Here is a 25138-nt window from a genome sequence, read left to right as displayed (position 1 = left end):
CTTTTATAACAAGCGATACAAATACAAATGTAAACATAGTTCAGTGCGTAAACATCCCTCCATCTCCCACTGCTCCCGCCTACTCTAGACACAACATAGCCGTTGTTTTCTCTGAAGAAGTCGATAAACGGCTGCCACCTCCGAACGAACCCTAACGTTGATCCTCTCGGGGTGAACTTAATTTTCTCCAGTCTTAAGAAACCCGGCCATGTCGCTAACCCAAACCTGATTTCGGGGGCTTCGAGTCCCTCCATGCTAACAATATCCGTCTCCGGGCTACCAAGGAGACAAACTGAACTCCCAGATCTTCCTCAACTCCAAAAATCGCCACCTCTTGACTCAGCGCCACCCTTGTTTTTCGCACAATGGACATGACATCCGCAAATCCCTGCCAGTGTCCCCTAAGCTTGGGGCATGCCCAAAACATGTGGACATGGTTTGCGGGCCCTCCCGCGCACTTCACACACCTGTCCTCTATCCCAAAAACCTTGCTCATCCGGGACACTGTCATGTGTGTCCGATGAACCACCTTGAATTGTATCAGGCTGAGCCTGGCACATGATGAGGACGTGTTGTCTCTGTTCAGAGCATCCTCCCACAGACCCGCCTCTACCCCCCCCTCCCAACTCATCTTCCCATTTACGCTTTAGCTCACCTAACTGGGTTTCCTCCCACTCCATAAGTTCTTTGTAAATTTCCAAAACCTCCCCCTCCCCCACCCCCGTTCCAGAAACCACCTTGTCCTGTATCCCCTGTGGCGGTAGAAGCAGAAAGGTCGAAACCTGCCTTCGCGCAAAATCCTTATCTGCAGATATCGAAACCCATTCCCTCCCGGCAATTCAAACTCCTCCTCCAAATCCTCTAAACATGGAAAGCTTCGATCAATAAATAGATCCCCCAGCCCCTCAATCCCTGCTCTCTGCCACCTCCGAAACTCTCCATCCAGCCTCCCCGGGACAAACCAGTGGTTGCCACAAATTGGAGCCCACACCGACGCTCCCTCCACTCCCGTATGTTTCCGCCACTGCCCCCAAACTCTCAGAGCCGCCACTGCCACTGGGCTTGTGAAGTACCGGGCTGGGGAGAATGGCAGAGGAGCCGTTACCCATGCCCCCAAACTTGTGCCCTTACATGATTCTGCCTCTACCCGCTCCCACACTGACCCTTCACCCGCGACCCACCTCCTGATCATGGCTATATTAACAGCACCTTCTTTACTCGCTGGGTTTTACCTGCCCACACAAAACCAGAAATCACCCTTTTCACCCGCTTAAAAAAGGCCTTTGGTATAACAATAGGGAGGCACTGGAAAACAAACAGAAATCACGGGAGGACAGTCATTTTTACGGTCTGTACCCTCCCCGCCAGTGACAACGGGAGCATGTCCCACCTCCGAAAGTCCTCCTTCTTTGTTCGACTAACGGGGTCAAATTTAATTGATGTCACTGCTCCCATCCCCGTGCCACCTGAATTCCCAAGTAACGGAAACTCCCACCATTTTAAACGGCAGTTCCCCCAGTCTCCTCTCCTGCCCGCTCGCCTGGATCACAAAAACCTCGCTCTTACCCATCTTCAATTTGTACCCTGAGAACCGGCCAAATTCCCCTAAGATCCACATAATCTCCCTCATCCCCCCTAACGGGTCAGAAATGTATAGGAGGAGGTCGTCTGCATATAATGACCCTGTGTTCCACCCCCCCCCTCCCGGACTAGCCCCTTCCTATCCTTTGACGCTCACAGCACCATCGCCAATGGCTCTATCGCCAAGGCAAACAACAGTGGGGAGAGGGGACATCCCTGCCTTGTCCCCCGGTGCCGTCTAAGGTAGTCCGAACTCACCTGCTTCATCCACACACTCGCCACTGTTGCCTGGTACAGCAACCGAACCCAGTCAATCAAGCCCTGCCCAAACCCAAACCGTCCCAGGACCTCCCACAGATAATTCCATTCCACCCGGCCGAAGGCCTTTTCCACGTCCAAAGCGACCACTACCTCCGTCTCCCTCCCCTCGAAGGCCATCATGATCACACTTAGAAGCCTTCTAACGTTGGCCGTTCGCTGCCTGCCTTTAACAAACCCTGTCTGGTCTTCCCCAATCACCCCCGGAATACAATCCTCTATCCTTGAGGCCAAAATCTTGGCCAGCACTTTGGCATCAACATTTAGGAGGGGAGATTGGTCTGTATGACCCACATTGCTCTGGGTCCTTCTCCCACTTCAGCATCAATGAGACCATCGCCTGTGACATTGTTGGGGGAAGGACACTCCACTCCCTTGCCTCATTAAATGCCCTCACCAGCAGCGGGCCCAGCATCCCAGAAAACCTCTTGTAAAATTCCACAGGGTAGCCGTCCGGTCAAAGGGCCTTGCCCGACTGCATGGCCTCCATTCCCTCTATTACTTCTACAATCCCGATCGGGGCTCCCAACCCATCCACTAACCCTTCCTCCACCTTCGGAAACTCCAACCCTTCCACAAACTGCCTCATCCCCTCCACCCCAGCTGGGGGTTCTGACTCATATAGCCGACTATAAAACTCCTTAAACACCCCATTCACCCCCGCTGGGTCCAAGATCGTGTTCCCCCCTCTGTCCTTCACTCTTCCTATCTCCCTGGCCACCTCCCTCTTCTTTAGCTGGTGTGCTAGCATCCTACTGGCCTTCTCCCCATACTCATAAACCGCCCCCCTCGCCTTCCTCAGCTGCCCCACTGCCTTCCCTGTGGATAACAGACCAAACTCCATCTGCAGCTTCTGCCGCTCCTTCAAGAACCCTGCCTCCGGGGCTTCAGAATACCTTCTGTCCACCTGGAGTATTTCCCTAACCAGCCTATCCATCTCTACCCGCTACACCTTCTCCCTATGAGCCCGTATCAAAATTACACCGTTGCTGCCGAAACCTCCCGTGTCATTTATCTCCAAATTATTCTGGATGGCCTCCCTCACCCGCCCGCACACCCCCTTGTCCGCCAACAATCCTACATCCAATCTCCAGTGCGGTCGCTGACCCTACTCCTTGCTCACCCGTAGATGCACCCAGTGTGGGGCATGATCCGATACAACAATCGCCAAACTCGGTATCCACCACCCCCGCCAGCAAAGCCTTGTTCAAAATGAAAAAAATCATCCGGGAGTACACTTTGTGCACGTGGGAAAAAAAAGAAAACTCCTTCGTTCTTGGCCGTCCAAACCTCCAGGGGTCACCCCCCCACCCCCGTTCCATAAACCCCTTGAACTCCTTTGCCGCGGCTCGCACCCTCCCTGTCCTTGAAGTCGACCGATCCAACCTCTGATCTATAACCGTATTGAAGTTCCCCACCCCATGATCAGCTTATGCGAATCCAGGTCCAGAATCTTCCCCAACACCCGCCTCATAAACTCCGCGTCGTCCCAATTTGGTGCGTGAATATTCACTAATACCACCGGCATCCCCTCAAGCTTCCCACTCACCATGATGTACCTACCCCCTGAGTCCGCCACTATATTCCCTACCTCAAATGACACCCGCTTATTAATCAAGATCACAACCCCCTGAGGGGCGGCATGCGGCGCAGTGGTTAGCACTGGGACTGCAGCGCTGAGGACCCGGGTTCGAATCCCGGCCCTGGGTCACTGTCCGTGTGGGGTTTGCACTTTCTCCCCATGTCTGCGTGGGTTTCACCCCCACAACCCAAAGATGTGCAGGTTAGGTGGATTGGCCACACTAAATTGCCCCTTAATTGGAAAACATTTAATCGGGTACTCTAAAATGATATTTTAAAGAAGATTGCAACCCCCCTAGTTTTAGCACCGAATGAAATATCTGCCCGACCCACCCGTTCCTCAGCCTAGTCTGATCCACTACCCTCAGGTGTGTCTCTTGTAACATTGCCACGTCCGCCTTCAACCTCTTCAAATGTGCGAACACACGAGCCCTCTTGACCGGCCCATTCAGCCCTCTCACATTCCATGTGATCAGCCTGGTCCCCCCCCGGATCAACCATCACCCTCCTTAGGCCAGCCTCCAGCTCGCGTCCCGCGCCTCCTCAGGCCCACCCTCTGGTGCCCACAGTCATCGATCTCCAATTTGTCTCACAGCGCCAGTCCCTCCCGTCAGCAGAACAATTCCCCCCTCCCCCCCACACTAACAAAACAACAATCCCAACCCCCCCCATACCAAACTAGTCACCTGCTCGACCCCCACTGAGCTGGCTCACCCAGCTAGCCTGGTAACCCCCACCCATGGCGCCAAGCAACCTACCCCCCCATTGATCTCCCTCTTCCCCCCCCCCACCCCCCGCTCGAACAGACATATGCAAAACATAACAATTCCCAACACACCTCCCCGGTGGAGGCCGGGACGTTGAGTGTCTTTAAGACAGAAGTTGATAAATTCTTGATTTCTCGAGGAATTAAGGGCTATGGAGAGAGAGCGGGTAAATGGAGTTGAAATCAGCCATGATTGAATGGTGGAGTGGACTCGATGGGCCGAATGGCCTTACTTCCGCTCCTATGTCTTATGGTTTTACAAACACAAAGAAGAAAATTCCACCCGCCATCCCCCCCACAAGAACAAAGTTAACCCGCATACAAAACTGAACAACGGCCCCAAATATTGGTACAAAAACACTATGTACACAGCCAGGAAAGAAAATAAATTTAGCAGCATAGGCACAGAATTACTCGCTCCCAAGTTCAATGTCCTCCATCACCTGCCAGTCCCCTGTTCTTAACAAAGTTCAGTGCCTCATCCGTAGGGAAGTAACCCACAAACGAGCTGGTTACAACGTACCGAACTTCACCCCTTTCTTAAAGAGGCCGTTTTAATTTTGTTGAAGCTCGACCTTCTTTTGGCCAATTCCTCACCCAAGTCCTGGTAAATACGCAGATCGTTATTTACCCATTTACCGCAGCTCGTCTGCCTGGCCCACCTCAAGATCTGTCCCTTATCCAGGAACCGGGGCATTCGTCCCACCATCACCCTCCGTGGATCATTCATCCGTGGCTTCCTTGCAAGCGCTCTGTGCGCCCTGTCCACCTCCAAGGGTCGAGCAAACCTTCCCCATCAGATTCACGAACATATGCGCCACGTGTGCCCCTGCGTCCAATCCCTCGATCCCCTCCGAGAGGCCAACGATCCTCAGGTTCTGCCTGCGCCACCTGTCTGCTGATCCTCCACCTTCTCTTGCAGCCTTTTCTGATGGTCCCTTATCAGCTCCACTGCCATTGCGGTTAGCTGGTCCTTGTGCTCAGCCACCGCCTCTTCCACCTTCTGGATCGCCTGTCCCTGGGCTTCCAATCTTTGCCCCACCCGGTCAATCCCCGTCTTAATCGGGTCCAGGTACTCTTGTCTTTGCTTGGCGAAGCTCTGCTGAAGGAATTTCACCAGCTGCTCCATTGACCACTGGGCCGGCAATCCCAGTCCCAGAGCCACCGCCATGTTTTCCTGTGCAGTCTTCACTCCCTTCTTTGCCCAACAATCTCTCCTTTCCAGACCACTTAACCCAGTGGGGGATTCTTCTCCTCTACCTCACCAGTCTCCAATTTTACAGGTCAGATCCCCAATAAGTCAGGGGAAAAGGTCCCAAAGGTCCACCACGAGTGGGAGCTACCAAATAAGTGACCTCTCACTCCAGGGCCGCCACCGGAAGCCATTTTTGCCCTCCTGAAGCAACAAGAAGATGGACGCCTTCCCCATCATTTGTGGAAAGGCACCACTGTCCATTGCATCCTTGAACATTAACCATCAAAGGTGCCAGCCTATCCTTAAAGCTTTAATAAAATTCAACTCTGCGCCCCCCCCCCCCCCCACAATTTCTGAAGAATGGATCTGTGGTTGGAAGAAAGATGTAATTCGACAGTTCGAAGTAGAGTAAATTTGACCTGTCTGGGACACGGGTCAGAAGGAGAATAAGAACCAAGCATCGAAGATTCCGTTTCAGCGACGACCGAGGATCAAATGGGTGAGGCTCAGAGAATAGAAGAGGCCTCCGAGAAGAATGTGGCCAATTCAGTTCAAAGGGGTAATATCTCATTATGTCTGAAGCTCTGACATCACCTCGGTGAGGGGAGCCCCCCCCCCCCCCCCCCCCCGGATGACCCAGCCCCTGTCATCTTCCTTCCTGCAGGACTCACAGCAGCACTCGCTGGTGGACCTTCACTCGCCCCCTTCTTTCCAGCACCTTTCCTCTGGGACTTCGACATTCGTCGGCCTCCTTATGACTTCCCTCAACAACTCATCTAAAAACTCTCCCAAAACTGGGCATAAACGTCCAAAAATCTGAGACTCTGGCAGGAGCCACCTAACGTGCGACATCCACCGACATGTTGTCACCGGAGGTCCCCGGAATGAACAATATCAATATGACACCAGCACCTCCATATTAACGACAGGCCATTCATCTGCTCTGTCTATGTCAGAGCTTCTCTCAGTCAGGCAGCCTGCTGGCACTGGGGAGAGGACATTGAAAAGTGTTCCAGGAGTGGGATGGAATTCAGCCAGTCCTCCAGCCTGTTGACACACCAGCGAGTTCAAACTGGGGAGCTGCTGTTTCCATGTTCTCTGTGCGGATAGAGAGTCACTCACTCATCCCACTTCCTGACACACCAGCGACTTCATGTTTAACTGCAGGGGTTGGGCTCTGCTGAGGGGAATATTCACTCTATCTGAGACCCTCAGAATTACACACAACTCAATTCAATCTCCCCTCAGCCTCCTCTGTTCCAATGAGAACAACCCCAGCCTCTCCAATCCTTCCTCATAGTTAAAATTCTCCATCCTGGGTAACATCATCATAAATCCCCTCTGCAGCCTCTCTCGTGTGATCACATCCTGTAATGTGGTGACCAGAACTGTCCACAGTGCTCCAGCTGTGGTCTAACTGGTGTTTGATCCAGTTCCAGCACAATCTCCCTGCTCTTATATTCTTGGCCCTCGGCTACCAAAGGAAACTATTCCACCAGCCTTCCTAAGCACTGATAACAGAGAGTGAGAGGCAGTTGAGAGTGACAGAGGGAGAGAGAGGCACCAGAGGGAGAGGGGAGCATCAGAGACAGAGAGGCAGGAGAGAGAGGAGAGAAAAGAGAGAGAGAGAGGCACCCTAGTCAGTAACAAAAATAAATAATGAAATTGAGTTCAGACACGGATCTGCATGTACTGACACCACTTTGTTCACAGATTAACAGAGTAATTACTGTGCTTAAATAAATGTTATTCACTTTTGGAATTGAATGAATTAAGGGTCAGATTAACTATATCGCCTCCAGTATCAGATAGGTCTGTTTAATACAGAACAGGGTTAAACCCAGTGTCCAATATTACAGGTCACTGTGCCTGTTGGACGCCTGGTTTCACTGTACAGCTGACAAGCCCACAGCTTCAGTGAACTCGTCTACCCAGGGTCTGTTTCTAAACCTTCATCACAACATATTACCTGGTTAGCTATTTATATATGGTCATCATGGTCAGACAGCTAACACAAAGCTCAACCAGATACTTTGGTTCATCTTTCTTCTGATTTCAGCTCCTAAAAGGAGTGACGGCATCTCCAGCACTCAGCTCTGTTGCTGGGCTGTCATTGACATGAGCAATAGAGAGACAGAAGTTGCCTGAGGCTTAATGGGGAGTTGAAACTTGTAGCTCTAAATCAACTGTGTAAGATTTCTGAAAAGATCAGTAACTTTAAAAGATAAATTCTAAATCCAGTGAACAAATTAAAGAGTCATAAGGCAAAAACCTCAAGCTTGATAACTTTTTCTGCAACAAACTAGAAGTAACAATGCCTGAACACTATTTTTATTAGGAATGTATCTCTTAAACTATAAATAGTCTTTGCCCTTTTACTTTTTTTTTAAATTTTAGAGTACCCAATTTATTTTTTCCAATTAAGGGGCAATTTAGCAATACCAGTTCACCTACCCTGCAGATCTTTGGGTTGTGGGGGTGAAACCCACGCAAACACGGGGAGAATGTGCAAACTCCATACGGACAGTAACCCAGAGCCGGGATCGAACCTGGGACCTCGGCGCTGTGAGGCAGCAGCACTAACCACTGCGCTACCGTGCTGCCACTTTGCCCTTTTACTTTAATATGGTAATGCTGGCGTTGGACTGGGGTGAGCACAGTAAGAAGTCTTACAACACCAGGTTAAAGTCCAACAGGTTTGTTTAGAATCACTAGCTTTCGGAGCACAGCTCCTTCCTCAGGTGAATGAAGAGGTGGGTTCCAGAAACATATACATAGACAAAGTCAATGATGCAAGATGATACTTTTGAATGCGAGTCTTTGCAGGTCCAGACAGAGTGATTGGAGAGAGGGATAATTACAGTTTAAAGAGGTGTGAATTGTGTCAAGCCAGGACAGTTGGTAGGATTTGGCAAGCCCAGGCCAGGTGGTTGGGGGGGGGGGGGGGGGGGGGGGGGTGAATGTAATGCGACATGAATCCAAGGTCCCGGTTGAGGCCGCACTCATGTGTACGGAACTTGGCTATAAGTTTGTGCTCGGCGATCCTGCGTTGTCGTGCGTCCTGAAGGCCGCCTTGGAGAGGCTACTCCCACTTAATAATAATAATAATAATAATCTTTATTTTTGTCACAAGTAGGCTTACATTAACACCGCAATGGGACAGCTTCGTGGTGCAGTGGTTAGCACTGCTGCCTCATAGCGCCGAGGTACCAGGTTCGATACCGGATCTGGGTCACTGTCCGTGCGGAGTTTGCACATTCTCCCCGGTTTGAGTGGGTTCACCCCCTTAGCCCAAAGATGTGCAGCCTTGGTGGATTGGCCACGCGAAATTATGGATAGCACAATTGCTTCACAGCTCCAGGGTTCCAGGTTTGATTCTGGCTTGGGTCACTGTCTGTGCGGAGTCTGCACATCCTCCCCGTGTGTGCGTGGGTTTCCTCTGGGTGCCCCGGTTTCCTCCCACAGTCCAAAGATGTGCAGGTTAGGTGGATTGGCCATGATAAATTGCCCTTGGTGACCAAAATTGCCCTTAGTGTTGGGTGGGGTTACTGGGTTATGGGGATAGGGTGGAGGTGTTGACCTTGGGGTGGGTGCTCTTTCCAAGAGCTGGTGCAGACTCGATGGGCCGAATGGGCTCCTTCTGCACTGTAAATTCTATGATAATCTATGAAATTGCCCCTGAATTGGAAAAATGAATTGGGTACTTTAAATTTAAAAAAATCACGGCAATGAAGTTACTGTGAAACTCCCCAAGTCACCACATTCTGGCGCCTGTTAGGATACACAAAAGGAGAATTCAGAATGTTCAATTCACCTAACAGCACGTCTTTCAGGCATTCTAGAACGAGAGGTAATAGTCTTAGGATAAGATGGGCAGCATGGTAGCACAGTGGTTAGCACAGTTGCTCCATATCTCCAGGGTCCCAGGTTCAATTCCGGTTTGGGTCACAGGCTGTGTGGAGTCTGCATGTTCTCCCCATGTCTCTGTAGATTTTGTACCCATGCTCCGGTTTCCTCCCACATTCAAAGATGTGCAGGTTAGGTGGATTGGCCATGATAAAAGGTGAATTGGCCATGATAAATTGCCCTTTGTGTCCAAAAAGGTTAGGTGTGTTTCCTGGGTTACGGGGATGGGGTGGAGACGTGGGTTGGGGCGTGGGCTGGGGTGGGGTGCTCTTTCCAGGGGCTAGTGCAAACTCGATGGGCTGAATGCCCTCCTTCTGCACTGTAAATTCTATGATTCCACCGGGTGCTTCAGTTTCCTCCCACAAGCCCCGAAAGACGTGCTGTTAGATCATTTGGACATTCTGAATTCTCCCTCTGTGTGCCCGAACAGGCGCCAAAATGTGGAGCGTAGGGGCTTTTCAGAGTAACTTCATTGCAGTGTTAATGTAAGCCTACTTGTGACAATAAAGATTATTTTTAATAAGAGGTAGCAAATTCTAAAGAGTTGAAGAGAAACCGCTTCTCCCAAAGGGCTGTGAATCTGTGGAATTCACTACCCCAGAGTGCGGTGAAGCTGGGACAGTGAGTACATTTAGGGAGGAGTTAGACAGATTTTTAATCGGGTTGAAGGGTTATACTCGATGGGCCAAATAGCCTAACTCTGCTCCTATATCTTTTGAACAATTGAAAGGGGGAGACACTGATTTGCTCCCAGATGTTGCCCAGAGGAGGAAGTTTTAGTCTGAAACTCTGTCCAACCTCCACATTGTGACATCACAAAGAGCTCATCATCAAACTCAACCAATAGGAATAAGTCCGCTCCGCGGTGACGTCACTGCCCAACGCGCAGACGCGGGATCCCCGGCCCCACCCATTGTTCCCCTTCCCCCACATATTCTCCAGATGAGGTTTCCAGGCAACCGGCTGACAGTTCCGGCCGTCGGTGATCTACCCCTCCCCTGACCCGGGATGCGCATGTCTCAGGGAAGGGGAGGCTGCGCATGTGTAGGGGAGCTCACTTCCGCTGACCTTACTGCTGAGGTGTTGACCAATAGGAAGATTGGAGGACCGGAAGGATTCTGCTCCTCCGCCAATCAGAGCTCCCCCATTGTCTCAATGCGGAAGCTGGACTTGGAGGTTTCTGCCGAGCAAAGCTGTTGTTCCTCCAACCCTGAATGAGCTGGAGCTGCACACAGACTCCTGTCTCCAACATCTGTGAGGAAAACACTTTCTTTTCTCCCCCTTTCCATTTATTGTCTCATTCTGACCTTCAATTGGTGACTTGCAGCAACTAAAGGGAAAGGAAGTGAATCCAGGGATGGGTGCAGACTCTGGAAAGGTTGGCCCAGGTCTCTCTCTCTCTCTGGCTGACTGAAAGACATTGATGTCCTTTGCTCCCTCAACTTGACACATTTATTTGTCTGGCTAAAATGATGGTCTCTTTCCTAATGTTCACATTTAAAGGGCTGGTTTCCCCAGGAGATTGCTGACATTAAAGGGAACAGTAAACAGGACAAACCAAACCCAACCAATTACTTCCCTGCCGGAATACTCTCCACCATCAGCAAAGTGATGGAAGGAGTCATTAACAGCTCTAGCAAGTGGTACTTACTCAGCAAAACCTGCTCACGGACGCTCAGTTTGGGTCCAACCAATGTCACTCAGCTCCTGACCTCATTACAGCCTTGGTTCAAACATGGACAAAAGAGCTGAATGCCAGAGGGGAGGTGAAAGTGACTGCCCTTGGTATCAAGGCAGCATTTGACTGACTATGGCATCAAGGAGCCCCAGCTAAACTGCAGTCAATGGGAATCGGGGAAAACTCTCCGCTGGTTGGAGTCATACCTGGCACAAAGGAAGATGACTGTGGTGGTTGAAGGTCAATCATCTCAGCTCCAGGAGTTCCTCAGGGCACACACCTGGGCCCAATCAATGACCTCCCTTTCATCACAAGGCTAGAAGTGGGATTGTGCAGTCATCCACAAACAATGTTCAGCACCATTCGTGACTCCTCACATAATGAAGCAGTCCATGTCCAAATGCAGCATGTCCTGCACAGTATCTAGATGTTGGCTGATAAGTGGCAAGTTACATTTGTGCGACACAAGTGGCAGGCAATGACCATCTCCTATAAAGGAGGATCTAACCACCACCCCTTGACATTCAGTGGCATTAGCTTTGCTGAATCCTCCACAGCCAACATCCTGAGGGTTACCATTGATCAGAAACTGAACTGGACTAGCCATATTAATACGGTGGCCATCAGGGCAGGCCAAAGACTACAGTGAATAATGCACCTCCTGACTCCCAAAGCCTGTCCACCATCTACAAGGCACAAGTCAGGCGTGTAATAGAATAATTACCACTTGCCTGGTTGAGTGCAGCTCCAACAACACTAATGATGCTGCTCTACACCATCCAGAACAAAGCAGCCTGCTTGACTGCTCCCCATTCCACGAATATTCAAACACTCCACCACCGACGAACAATGGCAGCCGTGTATACCATCTACAATGTGCAATGCAGTAACTCACCAAGGTTCCTCCGACAGCACCTTCCAAACCCACAACCACTACTATCGAGAAGGACAAGAGCAGCAGATAGTTGGGAACCCCACTACCTGCAGGTTCACCTCCAAGTCACTCACCAGACAGACTTGGAAATATATCGCCCTTCCTTCATTGTTGCTGGGGCAAAATCCTGGAACTCCTTCCCTGACAGCACAGGGTGTGTACCAACAACTCGAGGACTGCAGCGGTTCAAGAAGGCAACTCATCACCACCTTCTGAAGGGCAACTGGGGATGGGCAATAAATGCTGGCTGAACCAGCGACTCCCACATCCCGTAAATGATTTTTAAAAAATGTTATATTGCACAGAGATATATCTAGTGTTGTATGGAATGTATTAGATATATTATTGATGGTTCTGTAAAGAAATGCATGTATTATTAGTTCTAACTACATTATATATTTCCAGTCATACAGTCATTGCAGCACTTACAGAATCGATTTGGGAACTCCAGTCAATGCTGACTCTCTGTACAGTAATCCAGTCAGTCCCATTCCCCCTCGATATCCCTGTTCCCCTGAAAGCTTATTTTCTTCATAGATTATTTTGAATTATTGATCATCTCGACTTCCACAACGCTTGTGGGCAGTGAGTTCCATGTTATGACCACTCCATGACCAAATAAAGTTCTTCCTCAGAATTTCCCCATCTCTAATCAGTAAATGTACTTGTATAGAGATTCTCTACTCTTGTACAGGTTTTAGTGAGTTTAGATTTGTTGATCAACACCTTCAGGAAAAGTGGGAGGGAAAGTAAGTGAATATAGGTCTCTGTGTCCAGGGCAGGAAGCAGTGAGCTTGGATTTGTCAATCAGCCTGAATCAGCACCTTCAGGAGAATTGGAAGGGGGAATATTAGATACAGCAGAGTGAGAATGGAGGGAGAGTGTGTTGCATTGAGATTTAGAGCATTTCAGGGAAAGAGAGAGGAAAGAATGTTCGATAGAAACTAGAATTGTATGTTCTGAGTTTCTATCCTGTACTAACAATGATTACTATTGTAAAATCTGTTTGCAGGAAGCTCGAACAAGAGGAGTTTGAGGCTGAGATCTCAAACTAAATATCACGTCAAGAACTGACTGAGTTACTCGATTCTTGGGATCATTAGCCTTTGAATCTAGAAGGAGAAATGTTTGTCTATTCTGTCTGCTTCAAGAGATTTTAAACATCAGTGTGTCTGGAAAAGCACTGAGGCACACACACACACACCCGTGTGAGACTGTTAGAGAGCACTGACTGTGCAAAGAGCTTTAACCAGTGACACAGCCTGAAACAATACTACACCATTCACAGCAGGGAGAGACTATATCTGTGTGTGGACGAGGCTTCAACTGATCATCCAACGTGGTGAGACGCAAGATCACCCGGACCATGGAGAAACCATGGAAATGTGAGGATTGTGGGAAGGGGTTCAAAGACCCGTACGGGCTGGAAAAGCATCAACGCAGTCACACTGCAGAGAGGTCGTTCACCTGCTCTCAGTGTGAAAAGGGATTCACTGACATTGGCAGCCTGTGGCAACACGAACGAGTTCACTCTGGGGAGAGGCCATTCACCTGCTCTCAGTGTGAAAAGAGATTCAATGACAGTAGCAACCTGCGGAAACACAAACGAGTTCACACTGGAGAGAGGCCTTTCACCTGCTCTCAGTGTAAAAAGGGATTCACTGACATTGGCAACCTGCGGAAACACGAACGGGTTCACACCGGGGAGAGGCCTTTCACCTGCTTTCAGTGTGAAAAGAGATTCAATGACATTGGCAACCTGCGGAAACACGAACGAGTTCACACTGGCGAGAGGCCTTTCACCTGCTCTCAGTGTGAAAAGGGATTCACTGACATTGGCAACCTGCGGAGACACGAACGAGTTCACACCGGGGAGAGGCCATTCACCTGCTCTGACTGTGGGAAGGAATTCACTCAGTTATCCAACCTGCAGAGACACCAGAGAGTTCACACTGGGGAGAGGCCGTTCATCTGCTCTGTGTGTGATATGGGATTCACTCAATTATCCGGCCTGCGTAGCCACAATGTCACTCACACCAAGAGCAGGCCCTTTAAATGCTCCGACTGCTGGAGGGGTTTCAAAAGCTCACAGCGACTGATGTCCCACCGGCGCATTCACACTGAGGAGAGACCGTTCAGCTGCTCTCACTGCACAAAGAGCTTTAGAACCTCATCCAACCTGATAAAACACGAGCGAGGACACACCGGGGAGAGCCCGTTCACCTCTCCAACTGGGAAAAGATTCACTCGGTCATCACTTGCTGAGCCACAATGTCACTCACAGCAATGAGAGACCCTTTAAATGCTCTGACTGTGGGAGTGGGTTTAAAAGCTCTTGGGTACTGATGGAACACCAGCGCATTCACACGGAGGAGAGACCGTTCAGCTGCTCTCACTGCACAAAGAGGTTTCAAACAGCATCCACATTGCGGAGACACCAGCGAGTTCACATTGGAAATAAGCCATTCACCTGCTCTCACTGTGGGTAGGGATTCACTCAGTCGTCCAACATACTGAGGCACCAAAGGGTTCACAAGTGATGACGGATTGGATTCTGCTGTTTTTCCTGCTGTTAATCACATCCAGGACTGAACCTGGAGTGGGTGGAGGGGTTTGTCTCCTCGCCAACTCCTGGTGCTCTAATTGCAGACCCTGCCAAACTACTGCTCCCCGGACCTGGAATACCCGACTGTGAAGTGCCGCCCATACTGCCTTCCACGGAGTTCACCTCTGCCATCATCACAGCGGTCTACATCCCACCCCAGGCGGAAGTGAAGACGCCGCTTGATGAATTGTAACCGCTATAAATAACAATGAAGCCGAATACCCGGAGGCCTTGTTCATCGTTGCCGGGGACTTTAACCAGGCCAACCTCAAGAGTGCACTGCCCAAATTCCACCAACACATCTCCTGTCCCCACAGAGGCCCCAAAATCCTTGACCACTGCTACACAAACATCAAGGGCACCAGATGATCCATCCCCTGACTGCACTTCGTAAAATCGGACCACAAGACGGTGCTCCTTCTCCCGGCATACAAGCAGAAACTTAAGCTGGAGAATCTGGTTATGAAGGTTGTGCAATGCTGGTCCGAGGCAACAGAAGAGCTCTTGCGTGACTGGTCCATATTCAAGAACTCGGCAGTTAACCGAGTATGCCAGCACCATCACCAGCACCATCACAGACTTCATCAGTAAGTGTGTAGAAGATTGTGTGTCAAAGAAGGTAGTACGTACGTTACCCAGCCAGAAACCATGGTTTAATCGGGAGATTCACTCCCGACTGAAGGCCACGTCTGAGGCGTTCAAGTCAGTACAACAAAATCTAGCACGACCTCTGCAAAGCCAACAGGGATGCCAAGAGACAACAGAAGAGTTGTCCAGACTGAGCTAGAATCATGGACTCTCATCGATTGTGGCAAGGCTTAAACAACATAATGCGCTAAAAAGCAAAGCCGAGTAGAATCTTTAGCAACAGCACACCCCATCCCAACAAACTCAATGCATTCTCTGCTTATTTCGAGCAGGAAACCAACAAACCTTTGTCATCTGCCCCAGCAGCCTTGGACACACCCATGCCCACCGTCACAGCCTCCGAAGTCAGATTGGCCTTCTTGAAAGTGAACCCTCAGAAAGCGACAGGTCCTGACGGGAGTCCCTGCCATGCACCCAGATCCTGTGCGGACCAACTGACGGGTGTGTTTGCGGACATCCTCAACCTCTCCCTACTCCATTCTGAGGTTCCCACCTGCTTCAAGAAGACCACCATCATACCGGTGCCAAAGAAGAACCAGACAATGTGCCTCAATGACATCGATCATTATGAAATGCTTAGACCACAGCTGGAGTAATGTGTGCAGTTTTACTCCCCTTACCTTAGGAAGGGTATTGCCACAGAGGAACAGCAACAAAGTTTGACCAGACTTGTTCCGGGTTTGGCAGGACTGTCCTATGAATGCAGATTGGGGAAACTAGGCCTCTTTTCTCTGGGGTTTCGAGGAATGAGAGGGGATTTCATTGAAACTTACAAAATCCACAAAGGAATAGACAGGGTGGGTGCAGGTGAGATGTTTCCCCTGGTGGGGGAGTCTGGAACCAGGGGACACAATTTCAAAATAAGGGGGAAGTCACTTAGGACCGGTCTCGGAGGAGACATTCCTTTACTCAGAGGGTTGTGAATCTCTGGAATTCTCTACCCCAGAGGGCTGTGGAAGTTCAGTCACTGAGTGTGTTTAAAGCAGAGACTGACAGATTTCTGTTTCTTTGTTTAATAAATTATGTTCTTCTAATTAAGGGGCAGTGTGGCGAGGCCAATTCACCAATGCTGCACAACAAGTTCGGTTGTGGATCTGAGACCCACAAGGCACTAGGAGAATGTGCAAACTCCACATGGACAGTGACCCGGGGCCAGGATCGAACTCCGGTTCTTGGTGCCGTAAGGCAACAGTGCTAACCACTGGGCCACCGTGCCACCCAACTGACAGATTTCTAAATATCAATAACACATATGGATATGGAGATAGTGTGGGGAAAAAGACATTGAATCATAGAATCATAGTATTTACAGTGCAGAAGGAGGCCATTCAGCCCATTGAATCTGCACCGGCCCTTGGAAAGAGCACCCGACCAAAGTCCAACCCCCACACCCTATCCCCGTAACCCAGTAACCCCACCCGACCTTTTTGGACACTGAGGGCAATTTAGCATGGCCAATCCACCTAACCTGCACATCTTTGGACTGTGGGAGGAAACCAGAGCACCCGGAGGAAACCCACGCAGGCACAGGGAGAAACTGCAAACTCCGCACAGACAGTGACCCAAGCCGGGAATCGAACCTGGGACCCTGGAGCTGTGAAGCAACTGTGCTAACCACTGTGCTACCGTGAAGTGGATGATCAGCCATGATCATATTGAATGGCGGCGCAGGATCGATGGGCTGAATGGCCAACTCCTGCTCTGACGCTCCGATGGTATAAAGATAGGTAGGAAAGTAAATTGTGAAGAGGACATAAGGAGACTACAAAGGATAGAGGTAGGTTACGTGAGTGGGAAAAGATCTGCCAAATGGAGAATAATGTGAGAAAATGAGAAATTGTCCATGTTGTCAGAAGAATAAAAGAGTTTCTGATCTGAATAGTGAGAGATTGTAGAGCTCTGAGACTCCGAGGGATCTGGGTGTCCAAGAGCATGAATCACAAAAAGGGAATTGAATACAAAAGTAGGGAGGTTGTGCTTCAGTTATACAGGACATTGATGAGTCCACATCTGGAGCACTGTGTATAGTATTGCTCTCATTTAAGGAAGGATGTAAATGTGTTGGAAGCAGTTCAGAGAAGGTTTACTGGACTCGTACCTGGAATTGGAGGCTAATCTTATGAGGAATGATTGGACAGGCTGGACTTGTGTCCAATGGAGTTTAGGTGACTTGATTGAACCGTATCAGATCCTGAGGGGCCTTGACAAGGTGGATGTGGAAAGGATGTTTCCTCTTGTGGGAGAATCTAGAAATTGGAGTCACTTTTAAAGTAATAACTTGCCCATTTAAGGCAGAGAAGAACCTTTTTCTCTGAGTTGAGAGTCTTTGGAACTCTCTTCCTCAAAGGGCAGTGGAAGCAGAGTCTTCGAATATTTTGAAGATGGAGTTGAATAGATTCTTTATAAGCAAACTTATCGGGGGGTGGTGGGAGTTGAGGTTACAATCAGATCAGCCGGGAACGTATTAAATGGTGGAGCAGGCTCGAGGGGCCGAATGGCCTACTCCTGCTGCTAATTTGTATGTTATTACATCCTTTATAATAGATTGTAGCATTTTCGCTCCTACTGATGTCAGGCTAATGGGTCTGTGTTTCCCCGTTTTCACTCCCTCCTTAAATAGTGGGGTTACATTTACCACCTTCCAATCTGCAGGAACCATTCCAGAATCTATAGAATTTTGAAAGACGATCACCAATGTATCCACTATCTCTACAGCCGCCTCTGTCAACACTCTGGGATGTAGAGCATCAGCTTTTGGGGATTTATTAACTTTCAACCCCATTAATTTCACCAGTACTACTTTTTCACTAATACGAATCTCTTTCAGTTCCTCGTGCTCACTGGTCCCTTGGTTCTCTCGTGTTTTTGGGACAATTTCTGTATCTTCCTCCGTGGAGACAGACACACATTGTTTAGTTTCGCTGTCATTTCCTCATTCTCCATTATAAACTCTCCTGTCTCTGCCTGGAATGGACCCAATTGGTCTTTGCGAATCTTTTCCTTTTCACATTTTCCAGGAACTTTTCCAGTCGTTTTTTTATGTTTCTCGCCAGTTTGCTCTCATATTCCATTTTCTCTTGATGAGTTTCTTGATCCTCCTTTGCTGAATTCTAAAACAAGTTTCCAATCCTCAGGATTACACTTATTTTGGCAACTATATGAGTGATAAGATCTCTTATTTTATCTTCAAAAATGAGCCCAAGATCTGGTTGATTGGAGGTATTCAAAAATACAACTTTATTGCTAATTATCCACCTTGATTCTCTTACATAAAAATAAATCAAAATTCAGATCAAGTAATACATCAAAACCTAATAAAGAGAGTTAAACAAAAACATAAGAAAATATTAGGAAATCAATAGATGGTTCAGAATTTCTTAAAGCAGGAATACAGAACAAACTTTAGTCATGAAACTTTATTCTTAAAGAAATTCTTATCAATGGTCTAACCCCTTATTGGTTTCAAATTCTCAACTGAGGCGTCCTGATTAATTCAAAAAACTCTCTGTCACTTGAACATGATTTGGTATCCAGGCATTGGTCATTACTTAAGATTCATTAATGTCTATCAAATTAATTAAATGTCTACATGCTCCTGCCACATGTACCAATCCTCTGAAGGTAAGGTGCTCTGCATTAACCTTGTTTGTCGCTAAGGCTTTGCTACATTTTGTAAATGTTTGTGTTGCTAAAGCTGCAATACATTTTCATTACTAAATGTATTTGTAGAACAGTGGTTTATTCACTACGAGGGCTTTTATGTAACTTTTCTTGAAACCGTGTTAGATTCTGACACATATTAAGTTGCTGTACAGCAATTCTCATATTTTTATCTGAAACAATGTCTTTGCCTTGTGGATATTCCATTTTCTGCCTGTATGTATACTGAATTTAAGAATTATACTGCATTGATTCTTCAAGGTACCAATAAATCTGTGAAGCAATAAATCTGTAATCTATCAATGAGCCTCTTCCTTTAACCAGTGGAATCTTTAATTCTTCTTGTGAGCCACGATTGCGTCACTTTTCCTGTTGGATTTTTGTTTCTTAAAGGAATCTATATTTTATATAAATATGTGATAATTCCTTAAATGCGATTGCCTGTGTATCATTACACATTTTATTGTAAGTTCCCAATCAACTTGCCCCTCCTAGCTTGACAGTTTCCTTCTGTGACAGAACCATGTAACCACCATAGCCTATCTTCATCTGAACTGCATGCTTTGGGGTTCCAAACAGAAACAGGAACTATCTGTCATCTACCTTCCAAACACCCTTTCACTCTGTGATCCTTTATGAAATTTGTCACAAGGCCAGTCCAGCAGAAAGAAACCCTCCGACCCTCCCCATTGACCAACTGTCAGAATGAACAAAATGCCGTCCTGGATGTAATTGAAGCAGAAACAATAACAGCAGAATCCAACCCCTGTAATCAATTGTGAACTTGTTGGTGTCTCAGCAGGGACGAGGAAACACAGAATCCCTTCCCACATTGAGAGCAGGTGAACGGCTTCTCCCCAGTGTGAACTCGCTGGTGTCTCCGCAGTGTGGATGATTCACAGAATCCCTTCCCACACAGAGCAGTTCAATGGCCTCTCCCCAGTGTGAACTCTCTGGTGTGTTTGCAGTGTGAATGCACCGATGAGCTTCCAGTGGAAATAGGAGCTGCAGTCAGCCATTTGGCCTATTGAACTTGCCTGTAATGAGCTCAATGGCCGATCTAGCTCAGCACCATTTCCCCACATTATTCCCCCATATCCCTTTGTGACTTCAACATTTCGAAACCTATCAACTCGATCTGGAAAATACTTGATGACTGAGACTCCACAGTCCTCTGGGGGAGAGAATTCCAAAGCTTCACCACATCCTCGAGTGAAGAATTTACTCATTTTAACTTTCAGTCCTTTTTCCTACCTGTTCCCCATGACCCTCAACTCCCTCATCAATCAGAATTCTGTCTTAACTTCACGGCACCAAGGACCCAAGTTCGATCCCAGCCCTGGGACACTGTCCATGTGGAGTTTGCACATTCTCCCCGTGTCTGTTTGGGTCTCATCCCCACAACCCAAAGATGTGCAGGGTAGGTGGATTGGCCATACTAAATTGGCCCTTAATTGGAAAAAACTTGAATTGGGTAATTCAAATTTAAAAAAGATGTTTTGGTGAGAGGGGTTGGCGTCACAATCAAATCCAGTGACTACCCACATGTACTTTGTGTCAGGTTGGGGTCAATGTCCACCCCCTCACTTTTCATCCGAGTCTCAGGAGGTTGGAGATGGCTCTGGACAAGTAATGGCGGACGCAGCTCCCACAATCCTCCCATGCTGGAGAAACTGCTCTATCCCAGGTGGATGGGTGGTCTGGAACTGCACATGTCCAAGGGAGAGGGGCCCTTAATTGAAAAAAAAGACTGGGCACTTATAATAAAACAAATAATTCTGTCTAGCTCATCCTTGAAAATATTCAATGACTCCCAGACTCCACTGGTCCCTGGAGGAATCTAATTCCAAAGTTAAACTTTGAGGTAAGAGATTACTGAAAATATATAACATGGTTACAGTACAATATTACAGGAGTAGAAATAATAATAAATGTACTTTACAGGTCCAGACGGAGTGACTGGAGAGAGGGGTAACCTCAGGTTAAAGAGGTGTGAAAAAGCCAGGACAGTTGGTAGGATTTCGCAAGCCCAGGCCAGATGGTGGGGGGGTGCATGTCATGCGACATGAATCCAAGGTCTTGGTTCAGGCCGTACTCATGTGTGCGGAACTTGGCTATAAGTTTCTGCTCGGCGATTCTGCATTATTAGGCTTGCAAAATCCTACCAACTGTCCTGGCTTGAGACAATTCACATCTCTTGAACCTGTGATTATCCCTCTCTCCAGTTGCTCTGTCTGGACCTGTAAAGACTTAATTACCTGCAAAGACTCACATTCAACAGTATCGTCTTGCATCATTGACTTTATCTATCTATATGTTTCTGGAACCCACCTCTTCATTCACCTGAGGAAGGAGCAGTGCTCCGAAAGCTAGTGATTTGAAACAAACCTGTTGGACTTTAACCTTGTGTTGTAAGACTTCTTCCTTTTACTTTAACACAATCAATAATCGCACTACATGGTTACGTCGCTGAAATTGTCACTCAATTCTCCTGGAACCAGTCCAATGCGATGCTTCGTTCCTGTGTTTACTTCCATTATATTTCTTCTTAACCCCAGAGGTGTCTTCTGCAGTGATGGTTCTCCTGATGGTATTCAGGTCCCGATAAACCAAGTGACTCTTCCAAATCCTGAAGGGATGTTTGGTTCTTCGTCTAATATCCTGTAAAATGTAAGTTGAGAACAGACAATTCTAGTTTCTATAAAACATTCTTTCCTTTCTCATTCTCCAAAATCTGTAAATTTCCATCCACCACACTCTCCCTCCATTCTCACTCTACTATATGTAATAGTCATCCTCCCAATTCTCTAAAGGTGCTCATTCAGGCTGACTGACTCCATGCTCACTGCTTCCCGGTCCTGGACAGAGGCTTAAAAATCTCCATGCAGACTGCCAGACAGAAATATGTCTATAATACTGAACTCAAAATGGATGCAACATGTAGACTGGATTCACTTCCTTTCGCTTCAGTTGCTGCAAGTCACCAAAGTCCCCTCAGAATGAGAAAAGAAATGGGAAGATAAAGTAGACTTGGAGAGGCTACTCCCTCTTGATAATAATAATTGGGGCAGCAGGGTGGCGCAGTGGGTTAGCACTGCGGCCTCACGGCACCGAGGTCCCAGGTTCGATTCCGGCTCTGGGTCACTGTCCGTGTGGAGTTTGCACATTCTCCCCGTGTTTGCGTTTGGTTTACCCCCACAACCCAAGAGATGAGCAGGGTCCGTGAATTGAACACGCTAAATTGCACCTTAATTGGAAAAAATGAATTGGGTAATCTAAATTTTAACAAAAACACTGCAATGAAGTTACTGTGAAACTCCCCTATTCGGCACTCTCCGGAGAATTCAGAATGTTCAATTCACCTAACAGCACGTCTTTCAGGCATTCTAGAACGAGAGGTAATAGTCTTAGGATAAGATGGGCAGCCTGGTAGCACAGTGGTGAGCACAGTTGCTTCACATCTCCAGGGTCCCAAGTTCGATTCTGGCTTGGGTCTCTGTCTGTGTGGAATCTGCACGTTCTCCCTGTGTCTGAGTAGGTTTCGTACGGGTGCTCCGGTTTCCTCACAGTGCAAAGATGTGCAGGTTAGGTGGATTGACCATGATAAAAGGTGGATGGCCATGATAAATTGTCCTTAGTGTCCAAAAAGGTTAGGTGGGGTTGCTGGGATGGGGTGCTCTTTCCAGGGGCTGGTGCAGACATGATGGGCTGAACAGCCTCCACTGTAAATTCTGTGATTCCTCCGGGTGCTTTGGTTTCCTCTCACAAGGCCTGAAAGACGTGCTGTTAGATAATTTGGACATTCTGAATTCTCCCTCTGTGTGCCCGAACAGGCACCGGAAAGTGGAGTGTAGGGGCGTTTCACAGTAACTTCATTGCAGTGTTAATGTAAGCCTACTTTGACAATAAAGATTATTTTAAAAACAGGTAGCAAATTCTGAAGAGTTGAAGAAAAACTGCTTCTCCCAAAGGGCTGTGAATCTGTGGAATTCACTACCCCAGAGTGTGGTGGAGCTGGGACAGTGAGTAAATTTCAGGAGGGGTGAGAGATTTTTAATTGTTAATGTGTTGAAGGATCATGGAGAAGTGGTAAGATGGTCGAGTTAAGGCCAGGATAAGATCAGCTCTTTTAAGAGCCCCAGTGGGGAATTTTTTCAAGACGAAACCCGGTGTGGGGTGAGACAACAGGGAGTCCCTCCCAACGAAAGAGAAAAATATCGGCGGCGGCGGCCAGATCGCGAAGAATCCTCGAGGATAGGGACAGGAGGAAAAAAGGAGCAAGATGGCGGCGGAGAAAGCCCAGGCGACATGGGGGCCGGACCAAGACGAATTTTTAAGACGGTGTGTGGAGCTGCTTAAGAAGGAGGTGCTGACCCCGATGCTACAGGCAATTGAGGGGCTTAAGGAGGCACAAAAGACCCAGGAGACGGAGCTCCACGTGATGTAGCAGAAGGTGACGGACAACGAAGACGAGATCCTGGGCCTGGCGGTCAAAACGCAGACGCACGAGGCGCTCCACAAAAAGTGCATTGAAAGGATTGAAGCCCTAGAAAATAGAGCACGGAGAATGAACCTTCGGATCCTGGGTCTCCCCGAGAGAGTGGAAGGAGCGGACTGTGGGGCTTACGTGAGCACGATGTTAAGCTCGCTAATGGGAGCTGAGGCCCCCTCGGGCCCCTTGGAAGTGGAAGGGGCTCATCGGGTCCCTGCGAGGAGACCAAAGGCGGGAGAACCACCTAGGACGACGATCGTGCGATTTCATTGCTTCAATGACAGAGAAGTGGTTCTGAGATGGGCCAAAAAGGTACGAAGTAGTAGATGGGAGAATGCGGTGGTACGGGTGTACCAAGATTGGAGTGCGGAGGTGGCGAGAAGGAGGGCGAGTTTTAATCGAGCCAAGGAGGTGCTACACAAGAAGAAGGTGAAGTTCAGGATGCTGCAGCCGGCGCGACTGTGGGTCATGTACCAGGAGAGACATCACTACTTCGAAACGGTGGAAGAAGCATGGACCTTTATTAAAACCGAGAAACTGGATCGGAACTGAGGGACTCATGTTAGAGGGGATATGACAATGCCGATGTATATAGGGATGTAAATTGGGAAGGGGGAGACACTAAGAAATGTGGGCGCCGGTGGGGGGAAAGAAGAGACACAGGCGGGGAATGGGAGTGGGGCGGTAGAGGGAGCTGCGCCACAAGGGGCGGGACAAATATAGAGAATACGGGGCCTACTGTCCTTGTTCCCGTGCCAGAAAGGTGATGGCGGGAAGATAGGCGCAAGGTAGATGGGAGTTCCCCACACGGGGGGGTCAAGGAGTGAGCGGGAGAAGCCGGGGTCAGTTGAAGTCAGCTGACTTTCGGAAGTAATATGAGGGGAGCAATCACGCTAGATGGGGATCTAGCGGGGGGGGGGAATAACTGGGTTGCTGCTGCAGAAATCAAAGAGGAACTGGTTAAAGAAAGGGTGGTCGGGGCTGGAATGCGCCACCTGGGAACGGGTGGGAGCACGGAACCGGGACTGGCCTAGAGAGGGTGATGGCTAGTCGACACGGGAAGGGGGCAGGTAGCCCCCCAGTGCGGCTGATCACATGGAACGTGAGAGGCCTAAATGGGCCGATTAAAAGGGCCCGAGTGTTCGCGCACCTGAAAGGACTGAGGGCAGACATGGCTATGCTTCAGGAGACACACCTGAAGGTGGCGGACCAAGTTAGGTTAAGGAAAGGATGGGTGGGACAGGTGTTCCACTCAGGGCTGGATGCAAAGAATAGAGGGGTGGCCATACTGGTGGGGAAACGGGTATCATTCGAAGCTAGGAGCATTGTAGCAGATAGTGGAGGCAGATATGTGATGGTGAGTGGCAGGCTGGAGGGAACGGAGGTCGTGTTGGTTAACGTATATGCCCCGAATTGGGATGATTCGGGATTCATGAAGCGGATGCTGGGACGTATCACTGACCTGGAGGTAGGAAACCTGATAATGGGGGGGAGACTTCAACACCGTGCTGGACCCAGGGTTAGATAGATCTAGATCTAGGACCGGAAGAAGGCCGGCAGCGGCCAAGGTGCTTAAGGGGTTTATGGACCAAATGGGGGGAGTGGATCCATGGTGATTTGTTAGGCCGAAGGCCAAAGAGTTCTCCTTCTTCTCCCATGTTCACAAGGTGTATTCCCGGATAGATTTATTTGTTTTGGGAAGGTCGCTGATCTCGAGGGTGGAAGAAACTGAGTATTCAGCCATAGCTGTCTCAGATCATGCCCCACATTGGGT

The 25138-nt window shown here is 48.6% G+C and overlaps 1 long non-coding RNA gene across 1 annotated transcript in view; it reads right to left on the bottom strand.

Annotated features, from left to right (window-relative positions):
• Positions 1-18459: 18459 nt before the first annotated feature.
• The window catches only part of LOC140422499 (uncharacterized), a 58109-nt gene continuing 51430 nt past the window's right edge, over positions 18460-25138 (bottom strand). The window contains exon 4 of the long non-coding RNA XR_011947497.1: positions 18460-21533. This is a non-coding gene — a long non-coding RNA (uncharacterized lncRNA). The remainder of the gene's footprint in view (positions 21534-25138) is intronic.

The sequence above is a fragment of the Scyliorhinus torazame genome, chromosome 5, assembly GCF_047496885.1.
Source record: "Scyliorhinus torazame isolate Kashiwa2021f chromosome 5, sScyTor2.1, whole genome shotgun sequence".
NCBI lineage: Eukaryota > Metazoa > Chordata > Chondrichthyes > Carcharhiniformes > Scyliorhinidae > Scyliorhinus > Scyliorhinus torazame.
This window is presented reverse-complemented; position numbering and strand designations above follow the sequence as displayed.